General features: G+C 47.4%; 1 protein-coding gene across 1 annotated transcript in view; it reads left to right on the top strand.

Moving 5' to 3' along the window:
* The first annotated feature begins 4125 nt into the window (after positions 1-4125).
* The window catches only part of THSD4 (thrombospondin type 1 domain containing 4), a 566477-nt gene continuing 550405 nt past the window's right edge, over positions 4126-20197 (top strand). Inside the window, exon 1 of the mRNA XM_060005674.1 lies at positions 4126-4314. The gene's annotated coding sequence lies outside the window, so the exon portion shown is untranslated. The remainder of the gene's footprint in view (positions 4315-20197) is intronic.

Here is a 20197-nt window from a genome sequence, read left to right as displayed (position 1 = left end):
TGCTGCTCCTGGACAGAAGCGGCTTCAACCTGGGTGATGCCTCTTAGCTGTGAGTATTACCGCTTGCAAAGAGGGAAAAGAGAAATAATCTAAATATTTGGGATTCCAAAAGTTGTCTTGTACCAGGTAACTTGAGGCTTCCTATCTCCTCTTTCTGGCCATGAGACAAGAAAGGGAATGAGAGTGAAGTACGAGAGGTAAGGGGAATTAGATAACCTGAACATAGCCTGAAGACTCCCTGAGGACACTTCATCGGAAACCGACATTCCATCGAGAAGTCATTTTACTGCTGTCCTCTGAGCTTGTGGTACAGCTATTCTCTTACAGGCCAAGTGGGGGCCAGCCCCAGGCAGGCCCTCGGGAGGAACCCGGTTTTTAGGTCCATACCCCAGATGCCCTGGAGGAGGAAGAGAAAGAAGTAAGTTAAGGAGGCAAGCAGGGGAGGGAAGGCTTCTTAACACAGAAAGGTTCTCAGAAGCAGCTTAAAACTACATGTTTACCAGCTCGCGAGGGACTCTGTTGTGTCGTGGTGTTCTGTTTTGTTTTATTTTGTTTTGTTTAAATCACGCTTCCCTTATTTCCTTATTATTCACTGGGCACAAGCTTGCCTTGACTTTGCAGTCTACAAACGTTCACAACCAAGAAAATGAAGAGAACGATTTTGCATTATTCCCGGTACCCGGTACCTTGCTGGAGCCTGAAATTAGGGGTTGGACTACATGTCTGCTTCCCTTCCACCTCCAAATGTTAACAAAGAAGGGATAATGGAGGGGTTTTCTTCCCTGCTGGGACACAACCCCCAGAAATGCCAATTAGGATGAAAACATTAGTGTTTGTCAAGAGTAGAGAGCAGTATTTTTTCAAAGCGTAACTTCTGGAACTCTAGCCCCAAGAAATAGTCTGCTGGTAAAAGGATTCCTGGTCAGTACTTACTAGTGAAGTGCAGAAGCTGTGTTACTCATATGTTCCCCCCAAAAGGTCCGGTTGTCCCAAGCTGCCTTCCTGCAATCTGTTCACACTGGGCTCTCATTCCAGTCCCATATGCTCTGAAATCCCAGGAAGCCGCTCTCAGCAGTATGCCATCGGTCCCCCAACATTAGGAAGTCCTCACTAGTGCCGATGTTATGCTCCAGGCTGGGGACCCCCAGGAGGAATGGTGGGATGCTGGGCATGTGGTGCTGGGCAGGGGGCAGGCTTAGTGAGGTGGGGTGGTGGCAGTCTTGTGCAGGATGACCAGGCCATCTATCATAGCAACCTGGACAGTGGAGTGAAGGGGGCACTAATTATTCCTAATTATACGTGGCAGCAGGTGGAAACTAGGGCTGCCCTATATATGTGGAGCTGACAGAGGGGTTATGATTTTTGTTTCTCAGCTTAGGAGCCACTTCTACGGCCAATGGGCAGTGGTCACAGGAAAAAGCTTTCAGTTAACAATTAGAGGGGGCTTTGTAACAGAAAGTCTCCAACAACAGTGTGGGCTATTTTATGAGTAGTGAGCACCTTAACACTGTAGATATGCACGAGGGTAACTGACAACCTGCCCTCCAAGATGTTGTGTACAGAAGACACTGACATGCCAGGGAGCTGGATGACCGCGGGGTAGCCTGTGACTGGGATCTGAGGCACCCACTCTGCTTTGTCCTCTCTGCTAGAGAGGGTTAGTTGTTTATACGTGAGGACCAAATTCTGCCAATCTGATGCATGCACACCCATACGCTTGGGTAAAAGTAGAAATGCAACAGGACTGAAAGATTTAAAACTTGCTGACTTTGTATAATTAATATTCTCTTGTGTCTACACAGAATGTAAATATCTCTGTTTAAAATGAGACTAGATTTCACAGTCTTGACTTTAAAAAAGAGAACACTCTGTGACATGTAAGCAAAACGTGGTCACAACTATTTGAACAAGTTTGAAGTAGATCAGAATCAGCTCTGAAAAGCCAGCTTAGGTCACTTGGATTAAGTTTGGTCAATAAAAATTGCACTCTGGTTATGTAAGATGTTCACATCAAGGGCAGAAGGGTGGGAATATAAGGGAATTCTTTGTACTATTTTTGCAACTTGTCTGTATGTCTAAAATTAGTTTTTAAAAAACTCCATATCCTTGGCTCCTAAGCCCTGCTTATACCATGGCCTGCCTGAAGAACTTCCCTCATCCTTTAAGGCTCAGCTCAGGCAGAACATCCCAGGATTTCCGATCCCCTCTCATGAGTTGGGGATCTGCAGATGCCCCAGTTACACCTACCACCTACCAGTACGATTTTCTATTCTGCACCTTTCTCGCCTTTCTCTGAGCGTCTTTTGGACTGGAATATTTTCTTCATTTTATATTTACCTCTGAGTACCAGGGCCCTACTCAGCACTCTGTACATATCTCTTCAATAAATTAATAAATCAATCCATTTTGAAGTTTTATTAGTTATTTTTTTCTTTTTAAAAATTGTGGTAAAATATACACTACATAATTTTAACCATTTGAAGTGTCCAATTCATTGGGACATTAAGTATATCCCAATGTTTTATAATTTTTCTATCATTTTAAATGGTCTAAACTGGTCAGAGCTGTTAGAGCCATTTAATCTGGACCCAAGGGACTCATGACACTCAGAATTCATTTCATCCCACTGTGCCACCAATCAAAATCTGTGTGAGCGAGTATGGAATTATTTCATCCTATTTAAACTAGCTTGAATCAGGGAGAACTGGCTCTGCCCAGGCTCCAGGCCAGTAGTCGGCACTCAAAGTTGGTGATTTTCTTTGGCCTAATCTCTTGGGTTGTCACTTTCTCTTTTGTTATTTTTTTTTCCCTTGGAGGTATCTGCCCTGCTGCTCTCCTTTCTCCTCCCACATACCACACCCGTCCCTGGATCGGCCTGGCTCTGGGGCAGGGAGCTTACATTCTACTGCCACCTTCATTGTCCCACCCGTGCACCTGCACTTTCAAAACAACTCCTGCAGGCAGGCTTTGGAGGCAGTCATAATCAAACAGGCTGACTCATTTAGGGAGTCTACCTGTATCTGGACAACCTCTTCAAATATTTAAGGTCACCCTTACCCCCTCCTGGGAGAGGAGGGACATTTTCTCACAGTCATTCTATTTCCTACCTCACTAGTTTTAAACGCCTCCATTTGAATTGAAAGAATGTAGCACTGCATTAGGAACCAAGAAACTGGGCTCTAGTAATTTTCCGGCCATTAGCTAGCTGGGTAATTTTGGTCATGCCCTCCCTGGGACGATATTTGCCAGTTAGTAAAAAGAAGGGCTTGGATATACAGATCAAAGTTTGATTTTTATTATTACTGTTTTGCAGCAGGTTTTTTTTCTGTGTGTGGGGATACAGTATTACCCTAAGACAAGAAAAATGCTGAATCCCTCTGGCTGTCAGAAGCGAGTTTTCTCTCTCCCCCATGCTGTCTAACCCTAGTTAGAATGTGGAGGGCTCTTGTCCTTTGTCCCTTGCCTTTAGAAGGAGCCCAGTGAGTATTATCTTTTGTGTGAGTGTGCGCGTGTGACTGTGCGCCCCTTACAGGAGGGCTCTTCTGTCGCTGCCCTTATAGTCACTGCCTTCTTCTCCGCTCTTGTTTACAGCAAAAATTTTCTTGCTGGCTCCCTGCTTCAGCCTCATCCTCATCCTCTTGTAGCCAGAATGGTTGTCCCAAAACGCAAGGATGCCCCCATCCCTCCTGTGCCTCGGTCCTTCAATGGCTCCCACAAACCTCAGGATAAGATTAGCGCGGAATTCAAGGCCTTCCACCATCTGGCCTTAGTTTAATTACCTCCTGGTCTCACCCCTTTTTCCTCTTACTTGGCCAGCCCGGACCGCTCTTCCTTCCAGTCTCGCCACCCTCCTCCCTCCTTTCCTCGGTCTAGACTGTCCTCCCCTCTACGGATTGATGTCTGTCCGCTCTCACCCAGGGATCTGTGGCGTTCGTCCTCGTTAAGGGGCCCCTCTGGTGAGTGAGGGTGGGTTGGGGGCCGGTGCTTCCCGAGGCGGCCGCCAGGGGGCGTCAGGAGCGGCTCCAGATGACAGCAGGAGGCCGAGAGTGGGGGAGGGAGGAGGGACTGAGGGAGCGCAGATCCCGGCTCTCGGGATCGCAAACTCAGAGCCAGAGTTCTCCGCGCGCACCCGAGCCTCTGGCCGCCCGCGCAGCCCGACGCGGAACCCGGGCGCAGCGGGAGCCCGTGCAGGACGGGCGCGGGGCGGCGGCGGCAGCGGCCGTCCATGCGGCGCGCTCGGGGCTGCCCGGCGCCGGGAACCACGCGGGGGCGAGGGGAGGCGGCCACCGGCCGCTCCGGGACACGGACCGCCAGGTGAGCCGAGCTGCCCGCGCCGCGCGCCCTCTGCGCCCAGCCCGCGGGGTCACGACCCGGCCCGGCCGCTGCCAGCCTCTCGGGCCCCCTCAGGACCGCCGGGCGGGGTGGCGCGGGTGGCGGGGCGCAGTGGGTGTGTCGGGGGCGCCGAGGGGCTGCGTCCGAACCAGGCTGGGGGAGCCAGCGCGCGCCTAGTTCGTGCCGACGGCTGCGCCTCCTTCTGTCCTCTTCTTTTCCTGGGGGATTTGCTCCGTCCCAGCGCCAGCACTCACCCCTCCACCCTCCTACTTGGAAACTATAGGGACAGTCAACCTTGGCCGTCCTGGAGTCGGGGCCCCGAGCTCTCTTGGTTGCGGCAGTTGGGGACTGGCGAGTGAACACCCAGCCCGCGCGACCCCACGCTAGCCTCGCCAACCTCCTGCCCGGGGCCGGAGAGCTGGTCGAGTCTCGGTCGGCGCGCGTCGAGACCCAGCCTGGGGCCTCGGCCACATCGTTTTCTAGAAAGCCTCACATCTCTGTGTGTGTGTCTCAGCTAAACCGCTGCAACCTAGCGCCTCTGGGAGCCGGAGTGGATGGGCGGTTTCCGCCAACTCCGGACACTTCCTCAAGTGTAGCCCAAGTACCTGCAGTCCCCTTGGCGCGCTTGTAGAATTAGCTTTTACAGAACTAGCGCACACTGGAGCTATCTGGAAGTTAATATTTTTTTCTTTGAAATAACATCAGCCCTAAGTTGGGAAGAGGCTTTCAGGTCGTTCTCAGGCCCACTTAGCATCGGGAATTTGTGGGGTCTCCTTAAGCAGTCCACAGCCAGACCCGCGCCCCACCCCCCTGCGCGTGCCTCCACTGCTGCCTGGCGAGTGTGCGTGCCCGCCTCTCTTCCTGTCTCCTCAGTGACCCCCACCACGCAGCCCTTTGTCCCTTGGCAGGCAGTAAGTGAATCTGAAGCCTTGGTCCTGGGTAGCCAAAACGATCCTGTGATGCCTGTTGGAATTTGGAAAAAGAGACATAGAGACCTGAGAGAGGTCTGCGGAATCATCTCCTCCAACTGTCCTTTCGCAGCTGAAGGCATCCAGGTACAAAAGAGTCTAAAGATTTTTCAAAGATCACACAGCTCTTAAAACCTGTATAACCTGCGTATGTCTTCTGCTTCATTGATAAAAATGATGAAGTGGTTGGGCTTAATAGCACTTTATTGGGTCTCAAAATACAAAGAAGTAAACATTTTAAAAAGGTGATTTAAATACAGTGCTACTCAACTCCTATAGATTTTTGTTGGTACCATAGTTGAATTCCTTTAGAGAACAAAATCCTAGCCCTGAAATTAATGCAAGGAAGCAGACAGGAGTCCTGGGACTTTCCTATAAACCGTTGCAGGGCTGGAACAGGGATTTCCCAGAGGTCCCGGAAACAAGTTTGGGTGATCAGAATACTGGAGGCCCTAGTGAACAAGCAACTCGGGTGGCCTCTTGTGGGGAGGGCTGGCCAGATGAGCTTGTGTGGTCTCCTCCATGCCCAGCACCCAGCAGGGTGCCAGCTTGGTCTTATCTTCATTTCAGGCTTCCCTGCCATGTAGAAGTGGTTCCAGTTGGCTGTTAGGAAAAAATAAATAAAATACAGCCTAGAGTTTGCATAAGATCAGGATTGGATATTTTGACTCGGAGGGTTGTTGTTGACCTAGAAATGCTTATTGTGACTGTGATCAGTTATCCTAAAGAGAGTCTGGGTACTGATTGCCTATCCTTTTCCATCCCCCAACGTTTCTCTCCATGGTACCACCTTTCTCCCAGTTGGCTGGGAGTCTCTATGTTTGAGGGTACCAGACTCGGCATCCCAGCTCCCTCATTTATAGCTAATTCGTTACCAAGTCCCATCCACGTTCTTTTGTGGTATCCAGGAAATTATTTTCCTGTCTCCATTCCCTCTGCTCCCTCCTCAAACCATGTCCGCGTTACAGTAAGAGTCTCCCCTCTTGACTTCTGGCCACGAGTCCCTTTCTTCATTTTAATCCATCGTCTTTCATGCTGACAGATTAATATTCCTAAAATTCTGATTGCACCACATCACTTCTTTCAAAAAATCACAATGGCTCCCCAGCATTCACTTCTATTTAAATCTTCTCCAGCCAATATTTTTGGGGATCTGCTGTGTCAGGGAGTGTTACAACATGCTGAGGCTTAAACCAAGAGCAAGACAATATCCTTGCCCTTGATTCGTTGACAGGCTAGCAGATGATGTATAGCCACCTGGGAGAGAAAGAGATGTAAAGAAAGAACCACAAAACACAGCAAAACATTGGGAGTGTGCAAAACATCAAGGAGACACAGATGAGGGAGAAATATTTTCCTGCGTGGGAAGAGCTAGGAAAATTTCTGCTGGGCTTTGAAACATGGGGAGGAGTTCAAGGAGATGGGAAAGGCTGGAAGGAGGGGAAGCATGGCAGGCAAAGGGAAGAGCTTGAGCAAAGACCTAGAGATGTGAAAGTGTTCGTATGGACACGGTGGCATCAAGGCCATTCTTCGTCTGGATGTTTCAAACTTGCCTTAATTTGAGTCTACTTTTATTGATCCAAGAGCAGCCCAGCTCTTCCCTGCCTGAAATCCTTCACTCCACTTACCTGTTCTTTTTATCGTGGCCTTGTATGTCCCCTACCCAGCAGCTCAGAAATGCAGATTTCCCCTCTGCTGGTCTAAATTTTGCCAGGAAGTGGATCCCAGCCCTTCTTGCACATGCCCATCCCTCTCTTCCATGAACCCATTTTATGTGTTCCCCTGCATTCTTTGCACGGTCTCTGTATTCAGCCTGGACATGTCCTAGCGGGCAAGCCGCATCTCCCCAGCCACCCCAAAGTTTCTCCAGAGCAGCTCCTGGGTTTCTGTTCCTAGGGCCTCTCCCGGGCCGTGGGGCACAGTTCCAGCACGTTGCCAGCACCAGCGAACTTGAAAATGTGACTGGCTTTGACCTTCCATCCTACTTTTCCCTGCTTTCTCTTCTTCTCCCCACTTGTCCCACCTTTTATCTTTCTCTGTGTGTGTGTGCAGAGTTGTGATATTTATTTACATATGTGCAGATCTAAAGGTTGCACGTGTGTTTATCGACTGGCTTCTCTTTGAAGGTAATGGTTTAGAAATGCTGTGCCAATTGCTAACGCAGGGCCCAGGCTGCCACTGGGAGGGGAGCTTCAGTGCGAGGCTCTGCCTTGGGGCTGCTTTGCTGACTCTTGCCCTCTTTCAGGATCCCCCCTCTTTACTCCCCTCTGCTTGACCTGTGCGCTGATGCCGGGCCACCCCTCATCTTGGGCCAGATTTGCCTTCTTTTCTTTCTCCAACCCATCAAAACTGACTTCTCCGGTTTCTGGAGCCTTGCTGGCCTGATGAATTCTTTCAGGTCAAGTTTAATGAGCCCTGTGTGTGCTGGGCTTGATGCTTTCATCCTTCCAGCAACCTGTGACAGGAACAGTATCATCTGCATTTTATGAGGAAGGAAACTCCGCTTACTTGCCTGAGGTCAACAACTCAGGTTTGGAATCTGAGTCTTAGAACCCAGCTTCCTAAGTCTGGTGCTCTTTCCACTATATCCCCGTTTCCTGAAAGGGTTGTTTTCAGAACACCTGAATCAGAATTGGGATCTGGTGGGGAAAAAAAAACAGATTCCAGGGTGGAGGCAGGGCCTGGGAACGAGCATTTTAAAGACAGCCTCAGGTAATTCTGCACGGCTCAGGTTTGAGGACCACTGCCCTAGGCTGCCTTTACAATGAGGTTCTAATGACAGGTGGTGAGTTAATGAGCCACTGGATCCCAGGTAGCACAGTCCTTTTTAACAGAGGCCTTGACCTTGACTCTTAAGGAGTGAGCCATGGAGCAGAGCTCTCTTTTGGTCAAAGGGGTCTTCAGTTCAGTCCTGAAAGCATGCTCCGCACCTCTCCCCATCAGGCTCACTGTGAATGTATTTCTGGGCCTGAGCATGTGCTGAGGGAGAGGGACCAGGGTGGATTGGTTTGGAGACCCGAGTTGCCTGAGGTGACAGTAGACTGGGACTCCCCAAAGAGGGCTGAGCGTGTGGGCGTGGTGAGTCCCACCTCCTTCCCCAGAGTGGGGTCTGGTCACTGACACATCTCCTTCATTCTACAGGCCTTTATTTTGCACCATCCCACCTCGAGGCTTGGTTTCCCCATCTGTAACAAAGGATGGCCACATCCTAGAGGGCTGGTGTAGGGACTGGTGCACAGGCACGTGGGGCATTAAGCAAAGTGGGTGCCCGGTGTCAGTTTTCATCCCATTTAACTGCTCTGTACCCAGTCAGCGCTTGGCAGGCAGTTGGCGCTCAATATATGAGCTCTAGAAAAAGTACGTCGTCTCAGGCCCCCTCAGGTCCAGGGGGTTTGTGTGAAGGGCTGAATATTGCAACCTTAATGCAAACCCAGGAAATGAACAGCCCTAGCTGTGCAGTAATAATAGTGATGATGATGATGATGATAATGATCAAGAAGAATTATCCATTCAACATCCTCTTCCCTCTCCATTTCCTTCCTACAATTTCCCTTTAGTTTCCTCCAAGAAGGACCTACGAAACAGGTAGGCAGCAGTTTGCTTTTATTGATGGTTACCTTGCCCGGGAGAGTGGTCCCTTTCTGCTTATCTCTTTTCCTTTTTCCCTAATCCTTTCCCTGAACGTACTGTGCATGCTGTCTTCTCCCATGAGCCTTACTCAAGCACATCACTGAGCAGTACCCCGGCAGCATTCTCCCTTAACCCCTCTCCTCTCGGGCCTGGTCCGGAGAGCCTGCTTACACTGCCCTTGTCCCAGAAGGGTGGTATCAGGCAGCCCAGGACCTGGGCTGGGCAACCCTCCCAGACAGCTGGCCGTCTGCCCTAGGGCTGGCCAGCAGCAAGGACCCAAATAATGAGTGATTATTGGGCGCCCCATCTAATCTCCTGCCAGGGGAAATGAAGGGCCAGCCGTGGGCTGGGGCTCGTCATGACCTGCTCCAGGTGGGCTTGGAATGCACCCAGCGCAGGATGGGGATTAAGGCTTGAAAGATGAGAGGAAATGAGATGTTAACCCTTTAGGTTGTGGCCCCCTGAGCCCCAACAGGGAAGTCACAAGGGAATTATCTGTAGGCATCTGATGAAAGGGGAGCTTGGCCTCTGATTTACGGCAGGGATGCAGCCACATGACTCTGAGGGGAGAGCAGCAGGGTGAGACAAGTGATGTCTTTGACTTCACCATTTTTCTTGGAGGCTCAGGTTAATTTCTTATGCAAATGGATACGCGGACTGCAGGGAGGCTGCTCTACCTGCTTCCTTCTTGGAAACCTTCTGATCATATCAGCACGTTACAAATTTGTAGATGCCAAACAGACTTTTCCTTCTGTAACACAGTGCCTCTGGTCCCTTGTCATTTCGAGGAGGATGGAGAAGGGAGTCTGGCACTGGCTGGACACCATCTTCGGTAGTGGGTCCACCTCCTTCCCCGGGTCAGGCAGCTGAGGGTGGGAGCCCTCCCGAGCCGGCTGCCTGAATTCAGGCCTTGACTCAGCCATGCTGGGGGGCCCTGAAGAGTTCCTTAACCTCTTGTGCTGTAAGTCTTCCCGTCTGTAAAATGGGCATAATAATACATACATACATACTGTGGGTGAGAGTCATGAGAATGTAAAAAGCTTAAAACAGCCTCAGGCACGTGGATGCGCCGTGTGAAGGTTAGCCATCACTTTTTTCTCGCTTCTCTGGGAAGGATGTAAGCAGCTTCTCTTCCACACCTCTCACATTTGCTTAGGGTGATTGATCTCGATTGTTTGACCTCTAACCCTCACATGCCTTGAATTCTGGTCCCTCTCGCCCCTCCCTTTGCTACTGGCTCCCTGGCCTTCAGCTGCCCTTTTGATTCCACTCCTTGCCCCCAGCCCCTGCCTCCACGCTTGGCGGCCAGAGCTGGTGGACTGCGAAGTGACACCTGCCTGGTCCTGTGGTGGCATGGCCCTTCCACACCAGCGCTGCCCACAGCCAGCCTTGCTGTGACCTGACAGCCCAGAGAAAAGTGGCTGAGAGTAGGGAGGGCAGCTGCCTTGAAAGCAAAATTAGGAGCCGTGGAGACAGTCTGACCTGGGTGCAAATCACAGCTCTGTCCCTTCTTCTGGTTTCTTTGAGCTCTGGTTGCTTCATCCTTGATTGATGCTAAGAATAGCAACACTTATCTAATGGTCGAGAGGGTCCCACCCGACAGTGGACGTGAGGCTCTTTGAGACTGTCAGTAGAGGCGGAGAGTTTATTGCTGGTTATAAGGTGAGTCTTGGGAGTGGAGCTGTGTGTCTTCAAGTTTTTAAGTCTTGTTACAGGGTATGCACTGACATCCTAATCGCTAGCTCTGTTTAGTGTCTTTTCCAGAACAGACAAGTACTCAGGTCCTGCTTGACTTTAGTGATGTTTTAGTCAAGGCCCAGGGTTTCATTCTATTTTTTTTATTTTTATTAATTTTTACTGGAGTATAGTTGATTTACAATGTTGTGTTAGTTTCTGCTGTCCAGCAATGTGAATCAGTTATACATATACATATATCCACTCTTGTTTAGATTTTTTTCCCATATAGGTCATTACAGAGTATTGAGTAGAGTTCCTGTGCTATACAGTAGGTTCTTATTAGTCCAGGGTTTCATTCTGCTTGCAGTTCAAAGGATCTTCTGGCCAGCTAAGGGAGAGGGAACTGCTGTTTATGGAGCTCTGTGTCAGGTGCTGGGATTTACCTGCATGAAGTTATTTAATCCTCTCCACAATCCATGTAAGCTAGACAATATTCTTCTTGTTGTACAGCCTAGAAAACTGAGGCTCAGAGAGGTTAAGGAAATTACATGGGCTCACACAGCAAGTGGATGTCAGAGTGATATTTGAATTCCAAGTCATCCGCCTCCAGAATATGTGCTCTGGGGGAACTACTGGGCCAGTTAGTGCCTCATTATAATTATAACCCGCTGAGAAGTCTAACTGTAACCACTTAAAAGTCTAATTGTAACCCACTTGAAAATTTTAAAAATTGAGATTCACCGTTTTAAAGTACACAATTCAGTGGTTTTTACTTTATTCACAAAGTTGTGCCACCCTCACCATGATCTAATTCCAGAATATTTTCAGCAGCCCTAAAAGAAATTCTGTACCCATGAGAAGTCATTCCCCACTCCCTCCTCTCCCAGCCTGTGGAAACCATGACTCTACCTTCTGTCTCTATGGATTCTGGACATTTTATATAAATGGAGTCATTATAGTACATGGTCTTTTGTGACTGACTTCTTTCACTAAGAATAACGTTTCCAGGGTTTGTCCATGTTGAAGCATGTATCAGTGCTTCCTTACTTTTTATTGCTGTGTAACCCACTGAAACTAAAAAGTAAGGCTGACTGTTTCGCTTAGAGAAGGGGTGGAGTTACAATCGCAAAACAGATGTAGCACAAAGGGGGGCTCATTTTTTACTGTGGGCAGGTGTGAAAGAACTGTGACTATGGGGGCAGGTGGAGTGAGTACGGCTGCCTGAGTGTGTGGAGGCGGAGGCGGGAGGGAGGTTGGCTGGGTTCCCACGTCTGGGAGTAGCCGGGATGCCCAGCTTCTCTCCTCCAGGCACTCGTGCTGCCCTTGGCTTGTGCCGCTGGCAAAGCCTATTGAGATGTGCCCTGGGTGCCGTGGACCCCTGCCTGGGAGAGGCGGGCTGGGGGGTTTTGAAGCCGCCTTTGCCACAGTCTGCCTAGTTTCGGTACAGTATAGACAGTTTAGCCCCTGCACAGTCTGCTGCATAGCTTTGAACTCCACGTGGACCCCGGTGTCAAATGCTGTGTGCTGATGACGGCACTGATGATTTGCTTTTTAAGTTTCTAAATATAACACTTTATGTTTTTCTGATTACAAAGGTAAGATATATTTATTGCAGAAAACTTAGAAAATACAGAAAACACAAAGCAGAAAAATAAAAATCACCCATAATTTCCCAACCAATGATGACCATTATTTTCAATGTGTATCTTCCTGGTGTCTCTCTCTCTCACCCTGCCCACACACACTTTTATAAAATCGGTATTATGTTAAACATATTGTTTTGTTCACTACTTTTTCACTTAATAATTCATCATAAACATTTTCCTTCTGTACTAAATATTCGATATTCTTCAAAAACGTGATTTTTTAAATGGCTGCAGTGTATTTTTTTTAAATATTAATGTTTGACTTATGATAAAAACCCTCCAGAAAGTAGGCATAGAGGGAACTTACCTCAACATAATAAAGGCCATATATGACAAACCCACAGCCAACATCATTCTCAATGGTGAAAAACTGAAAGTATTTCCACTAAGACCAGGAACAAGACAAGGTTGCCCACTCTGACCACTCTTATTCAACATAGTTTTGGAAGTTTTAGCCACAGCAATCAGAGAAGGAAAAGAAATAAAAGGAATCCAAATCAGAAAAGAAGAAGTAAAGCTGTCACTGTTTGCAGATGACATGATACTATACATAGAGAATCCTAAAGCTGCTACCAGAAAACTACTAGAGCTAATCAATGAATTTGGTAAAATAGCAGGATAAAAAATTAATGCACAGAAATCTCTGGCATTCCTATACACTAATGATGAAAAATCTGAAAGAGAAATTAAGGAAACACTCCCATGTACCACTGCAACAAAAAGAATAAAATACCTAGGAATAAACCTACCTAAGGAGACAAAAGACCTATATGCAGAAAACTATAAGACACTGATGAAAGAAATTAAAGATGATACAAACAGATGGAGAGATATACCATGTTCTTGGATTGGAAGAATCAACATTGTGAAAATGACTATACTACCCAAAGCAATCTACAGATTCAATGCCATCCCTATCAAACTACCACTGGCATTTTTCACAGAACTAGAACAAGAAATTGCATAATTTGTATGGAAACACAAAAGACCCCGAATAACCAAAGCAATCTTGAGAAAGAAAAACGGAGCTGGAGGAATCAAGCTCCAGGACTTCACACTATACTACAAAGCTACAGTAATCAAGACAGTATGGTGCTGGCACAAAAACAGAAAGATAGATCAATGGAACAGGATAGAAAGCCCAGAGATAAACCCACATACACATGGTCACCTTGTTTTTGACAAAGGAGGCAAGAATATACAATGGAGAAAAGACAGCCTCTTCAATAAGTGGTGCTGGGAAAACTGGACAGCTACATGTAAAAGAATGAAATTAGAACACTCCCTAACACCATACACAAAAATAAACTCAACATGGATTAAAGACCGAAATCTAAGGCCAGACACTGTAAAACTCTTAGAGGAAAACATAGGCAGAACACTCTATGACATAAATCACAGCAAGAGCCTTTTTGACCCACCTCCTAGAGAAATGGAAGTAAAACAAAAATAACAAATGAGACCTAATGAAACTTAAAAGCTTTTGCATAGCAAAGGAAACCATAAACAAGACCAAAAGACAACCCTCAGAATGGGAGAAAATATTTGCAAATGAAGCAACTGACAAAGGACTAATCTCCAAAATTTACAAGCAGTTCATGCAGCTCAATATCAAAAAAACAAATAACCCAATCCAAAAATGGGCAGAAGACCTAAATAGACATTTCTCCAAAGAAGACATACAGGTTGCCAGTAACACATGAAAGGATGCTCAACATCCCTAATCATTAGAGAAATGCAAATCAAAACTACAATGAGATATCATCTCACACCAGTCAGAATGGCCATCATCAAAAAATCTACAAGCAATAAATGCTGGAGAGGGTGTGGAGAAAAGGGAACCCTCTTGCACTGTTGGTGGGAATGTAAACTGATACAGCCACTATGGAGAACAGTATAGAGGTTCCTTAAAAAACTAAAAACAGAACTACCATACGACCCAGCAATCCCACTAGCAGGCATATACCCTGAGAAAACCATAATTCAGAAAGAGTCATGGGGCTTCCCTGGTGGCGCAGTGGTTGAGAGTCCGCCTGCGGATGCAGGGGACACGGGTTCGTGTCCCGGTCCAGGAGGATCCCACATGCCGCGGAGCGGCTGGGCCCTGTGAGCCATGGCTGCTGAGCCTGCGCGTCCGGAGCCTGTGCTCCGCAACGGGAGAGGCCCGCGTACTGCAAAAAAAAAAAAAAGAGTCATGTACCACAATGTTCATTGCAGCTCTATTTACAATAGCCAGGACATGGAAGCAACCTAAGTGTCCATCGACAGATGAATGGATAAAGAAGATGTGGCACATATATACAATGGAATATTACTCAGCCATAAAAAGAAATGAAATTGAGTTATTTGTAGTGAGGTGGATGGACCTAGAGTCTGTCATACAGAGTGAAGTAAGTCAGAAAGAGAAAAACAAATACCGTATGCTAACACATATGTATGGAATCTAAAGAAAGAAAACAGGTTCTGAAGAACCTAGGGGCAGGACAGGAATAAAGATGCAGATGTAGAGAATGGACTTGAGGACATGGGGAGGGGGAAGGGTAAGCTGGCATGAAGTGAGAGCGTGGCATGGACATATATACACTACCAAACGTAAAATAGATAGCTAGTGGGAAGCAGCCACATAGCACAGGGAGACCAGCTCAGTGCTTTGTGACCACCTAGAGGGGTGGGATAGAGAGGGTGGGAGGGAGAGGCAAGAGGGAGGAAATATGGGGGTATATGTATATGTATAGCTGATTCACTTTGTTATACAGCAGAAACTAACACACCATTGTAAAGCAATTATACTCCAATAAAGATGTTTAAAAAATATTAATGTTTGCTTAAACAGTCCCCTGTTTTGGACATGTTGGTTTTTTCAGTTTTTCGATATTGTTTATAGATAAAACTGCTTCTTTTGTGCATTTTTTGTACATCTATTAATGCATAGCGCTCCTTCTGGGACAAAAGATATAAATACTCTTAAGGTATTTGATACATATTATCAAATTGGCCTTCCAGAAAACTATATAATTCCACAACTGTGCTACATTTTAACTTGAGTTTTACTGTACATGTTGCTTTGCCGAAGTACGCCTCCATTCCCCTGTGCCTCCCTCCTCCCCTCCCTTCTCTGTACCCCCTGGCTCACCCCACCTATCAGCATAGTACTCTAATTGCTCATACTGTTTTCTCCTTGATATTTGCCTATATTTTAATTTATGCATGTCTTTTTCACCTAGTATGATTTTTATATCAACATTTCTCTTGACATAGTCGGGGTTCCCATTTTAAGCTTAATGACCATTTCCATCATTTTGCCCCCATGATGGTTTCCTTAGCCATTCCCCATCCTCTGTTAGAGATCTAGGTGGTTTCTAGTTTCTTCCTCATCAAAAAATTAGTACTACCAACTTGAATGTTCAGTTTGCTCTTTTGTTTTTTGTTTTTCTGATCTCATGTTCCATTTTGGAAATTCGGTTCCTGGTCATGTAATTACTAGGTGCAAGGCAGGAGCTGTTCTAATAACATTAATGCTGCTGAGGGGCCTTCAGAGAAAAGGCACCTGGGAGGCCCAGGTGAGAGAACCCAGAAACAGAATGGACGCTCGTTTTGGCCTCCCTTTTCCCTTCCTTATTAGGTACTGTTCTTTCCTCGGGGGAACATGGGAGGAACTCAACACCTCACTCCTACAAGGGATATAAGAGGTGCTGCGAATTGGGACTTACCGAGTTCCATGCAGGGAAATTAGGTCAGTGTTCGTACGGTGTCCACATATAAATGGCATCCTACGATAGGTGGTCTTTTGTGACTAGCTTCTTCCACTAAGCATAGTGAAGGGGAAGATCTTGGCGGCTTCTCAGATTGCGCAAATACGCTTTCGTGGTTCTGCGTGGGCCTTGCCTTGCATCCATTCACCCTGCTTCCAGTACTTTCTGAGCCCCGGCCGCGCGTGGCAGCAGGACACTCCATCGTAAGTGGTGTGAGTTCCAGTCCTGACTTTGTCACTTAGTGCCTGTGAACAGCTTAACCTGTTCCAGCTTCAGTTTCCTCATTTGTGAAAAGGACTAATGATCACTGTACCTGCCGTCAGAGTGAGAGGAGACAGCGTTTGTTCATTCCTCTCTTGAAACCAAGGAGCCTTCATGGGCGCTGGGACATCTGTCCGCCTTCAAGAGAAAGTAGCTGGCATTCCTGCCTTGGGGGGCACTTACAGTCTTGGAGGGGCCAGGCGGGGAGATGATGCGTGTGATAAAGGGAAGGCAGGGGCCCAGGAGAAGGGCATCAGTGGTGGGAAATCACAGCGACTTAAGAAGGGCCGCACGCTGACATGGGAAAGGGAGGGAGGACGCAGAAGCCTGTTTTACGGGAGGGCTGCGTTCTCGAAGACCTCACAGAATTCAGATCTCTCATCATTCAGACTGTGGTTTTCCCCAGAGGATAGATGTACAGAGCGTGCATGGGTGCGTGGTGCATTCTCAGAATGCATAATTTTGCTCGAAGTTGGCTTTTCACGCTGTCACTGTTATCACCAGCACTGCACAGAGGGCTCACTCATAAACGGCCCACTTGGTATCTCAGGACGGTTTGACTTCCTTGATAGCCAAGCTGCCGATGGTGGTTGTTACTGTCATCATCACAGTGTGTTTTCAATCCAGCACCACCATTTGACAGACCATCTAGATCAGAGGTCAGCAAACTTTTTTTGTAAAGGGCCAGTGAGTTAATATTTCAGCTTTATAGGGTCTTTGTTGCAACTAATCAGCTCTGCCTTTGGAGCACAAAAGCAACCACAGACGATACAGAAAAGAATGGGCAGTAAAACCTTATTTACACGCGCTGCAATTTGAATTTCATATAATTTTCATGTCGTGAAATAGTATTCTTCTTTCAATATTTGTTCAGCCATTTGAAAATGTGACAAGAGCAGGCCGTGGGACAGGTCTGGCCCACTGGCCAGGGTTTGCTGACCCCTGGTCTAGATGACTATAATATTTGAAAATTGTTTTCAGTTGAGTGAATGTTAAAAAAAAATAAAAAGAGTGAATGTTAAAATAGCCCCGCAGTCAACAAAACCACTCATAGAAGTTCCGGTGATCGTAAGAGTATAGCTAAGTTCACAAGTTCTATCAAAAGATTGTGGGTTTTTATCAGCCTGGGCGATACCAATGTAGGCAAGTTATTCTAACGAATTTTAAAATTTACATCATATTGTTTTGAAATGCATCAAATGACTTTATTAATAGTTATCTCATTCTATGTTGTGGTTCAAATTGTATCCCATACCTTTGTTCGTTACTGTGTACCATCCTGGAATCTAACAACTCTGCCTGCCTCTAGACAGTCTGATGGCCTATGGTGAGGGGTTTGGAGCTTAATTCTGGCTGGAATTGTTGTTGTAGAAGCATGGGAAGGAGCACCAAGGCGTATGTCTGGCACATGGTGAATGTGGGATAGACTTTGTTCTCTCTTCTCCCTTTCTTTTCCTCCCCACCCAAATGTTCTGTATATTTGGTCAGCTCTAAAACATGCTGAGCCTCTTTGAAATTGTTACTTTGGTTCTTTCCACATGCAGTAAAGTCACTAACCTTTTTAAATGGAAACAAAAACAAAGGCTGTTAGAAAGCAGTTTCCCCTCCCGGGTCACCAGCTTTCCCTTGCTGGAGAATAAGCAGTGCTGTGCTGAGACCGCGACCAGGGCCAGAAGAGAGGCCCCAGGTCCAAGGCAGGCGCCTCCAGCTGGGTGCAGACCCAGCTCTCCAGCCAGGAGGGGGGCGTCTGGTCTGCTGGCTGCTCTGAGGTCCACAGCTCCTGGGTGTTTCTTGGTTTCAGAGATTCCAACGGTAGGAAAGCCAGGATCCTCTCCAGATGGGAGACCACCAGCCCCGAAGGTGACTGTGATGCTGTGGTTCTTGGCTCTCGAGTGTGCTTTTGCTGTGTGTGTTGGATGGAAGGCCCGTCTTGAGTAGACATGTGTTTGTGTTGTTCAGGGGGCTGATGTGCACAACCACGTGTGCTTTCTGGCCTGGGGTCTGGCAGGATGTGAAGAGAGGCAGCCACTATCCTTTGGCTGGTGAGATTTTGCACTGTTATGTTGGGGAAGGGGCTGGCATTCTTCCTGTGCTTTTGGAGCTCTTTGGTTTATAGACGAGTGGTCTTGGAGCCGAGGGCATGGACATTGAGTCCTGACTTTGCTACCGCTTTGCCATTTGATCTCCAGTAACCCATCCTACTCTGTCTCTGGGGTCACTAATTCCTCACTCCTGAATGAATGGTGATAGCCATTTCTGGGGGCCCATTTCTCAGCTGAGACATGTGGGGAGCCTGGACTTTCACTCCCATCCAGCAGCAGTAAGGCGTCCTTGCCCCTCCCTGCTGGGTGGTCAGAGGAGACCTAGTGGAGAGTCAGGACTCTTACCACCACCCAGTAGTAACGAGGCCATGCATCCCCTCCCACTCTCTGCCTTCGCCCAGTGGTGCCAGTGGAGGCCTTGTGAGGCACAGTGATGTGGCCCTCCTGCCCCTCCCAGCCAGGGAAGTATCAGTGGAGACTTGTTGGGGAGCTGAAACCCCCTCCCCTGTCAGCAGTAATGATGAGCCCTCCTCCCCCCTTAGGAGGCCAAGTGGGGAACCTGGACTTCTATCCCCACCTAGCTGTGATCAGGTAGGATTCCCCTTCCTCAGCTGGAGCAGTGTCAGAGGAAGCCAGCTAAAATGGAAGGTTTAAGTAAGTTCTAGAGCCTCATAACGTAATACCTAAGATGTCCAGGTCTTAATTGAAAACCACTCGTCACACCAAGATGCATGGAGATCTCAAGCTTAATGAGAAGAGACAACACTGAGGTGACAGGGAAGTGGCAATTATCTGACGAAGTTTTGAAGCAGTCATCATAAACATGCTTCAGTGAGCAGTTATGAACATGCTTGACACAAACGGGAAAAAAAATAGAAAGTCTCAGCAAAGAAACAAAAGGCATAAAGAAGAACCAAATGAAAATTTTAGAATGGAAAAAGACAGTAACCGAAACAAAATCACACTGGATGGGCTATACAGCAGAATGGAGATGACAAAGGAAAGAATCAGTGAATTTGAAGACATAACCATAAACATTCCCCCAATCTGAACGACAGAGAGAAAATAGACGAGAGGAAGAGAAAAAGAGCAGATCCTCAGGGGACCTGACATTTGGGTCTTTGAAATCCCAGTAGAGGGGAAAGAGGGTAGGACTGAAAAAGTTCTCAATAGACTAATTGCTGAAAACTCCCCAAGGTTAGGATGAGACACAAGCCTCCAATTCAAGAGCTTAGTAAGTTCCGAACAGGATAAACCCAAAGAAATCCATACTGAGATATCTCATGCTCAAACTTCCGAAAATAATTTTGAAAAAGAAGAAAGTAGGAGGAGTCAGTCTCCCAAGGTTTCAAGACTTATAGCCACAGTAATCAAGACCGTGTGGGGTTGACACAGGGACAGAAGAGAGAACCTAGAGGCGTGCCCATCTGATTTTTGGCAAAGGTGCTTAGGGAAATCAGAGAAACACTTACTGCAGTGATATGGATGGTGATTTGGAAGAGGCTGGTAGTAGATGGAGAGGAGAGGGGAGGGTTTACCTGAGAGACAGTTACAAGCAAAGAATTGACAGCTGGCAAAAGATGAGGTCTTAGGGCTCATGGGAGGGGGAAATCACAGAAGCCCAGGCAGGCTTCGAACTTTGTTCATTGGAAGAATAGTGATACCACCATCAAAGTAGGAAAGCTCGGCAGGAAGAGGACTTTGTGTGGAGCTGGTGACCAGGTCCTTTTATCATTAAGCATGTGTGGGCCATCAGCAGGAGGAAACTAGAAGTACAGGAAAACAGTCTGAATGAGAGGGTAGGCCTTGAGACGTTGGGGTTTTTTTTGCGGTACGCGGGCCTCTCACTGTTGTGGCTTCTCCCGTTGCGGAGCACAGGCTCCGGACGC

This window comes from Delphinus delphis, chromosome 2 (genome assembly GCF_949987515.2).
Source record: "Delphinus delphis chromosome 2, mDelDel1.2, whole genome shotgun sequence".
In the NCBI taxonomy this organism is placed as follows: Eukaryota; Metazoa; Chordata; class Mammalia; order Artiodactyla; family Delphinidae; genus Delphinus; species Delphinus delphis.
The sequence above is the reverse complement of the archived record's forward strand: the minus strand, read 5'-3'. Positions and strand labels throughout refer to the sequence as shown.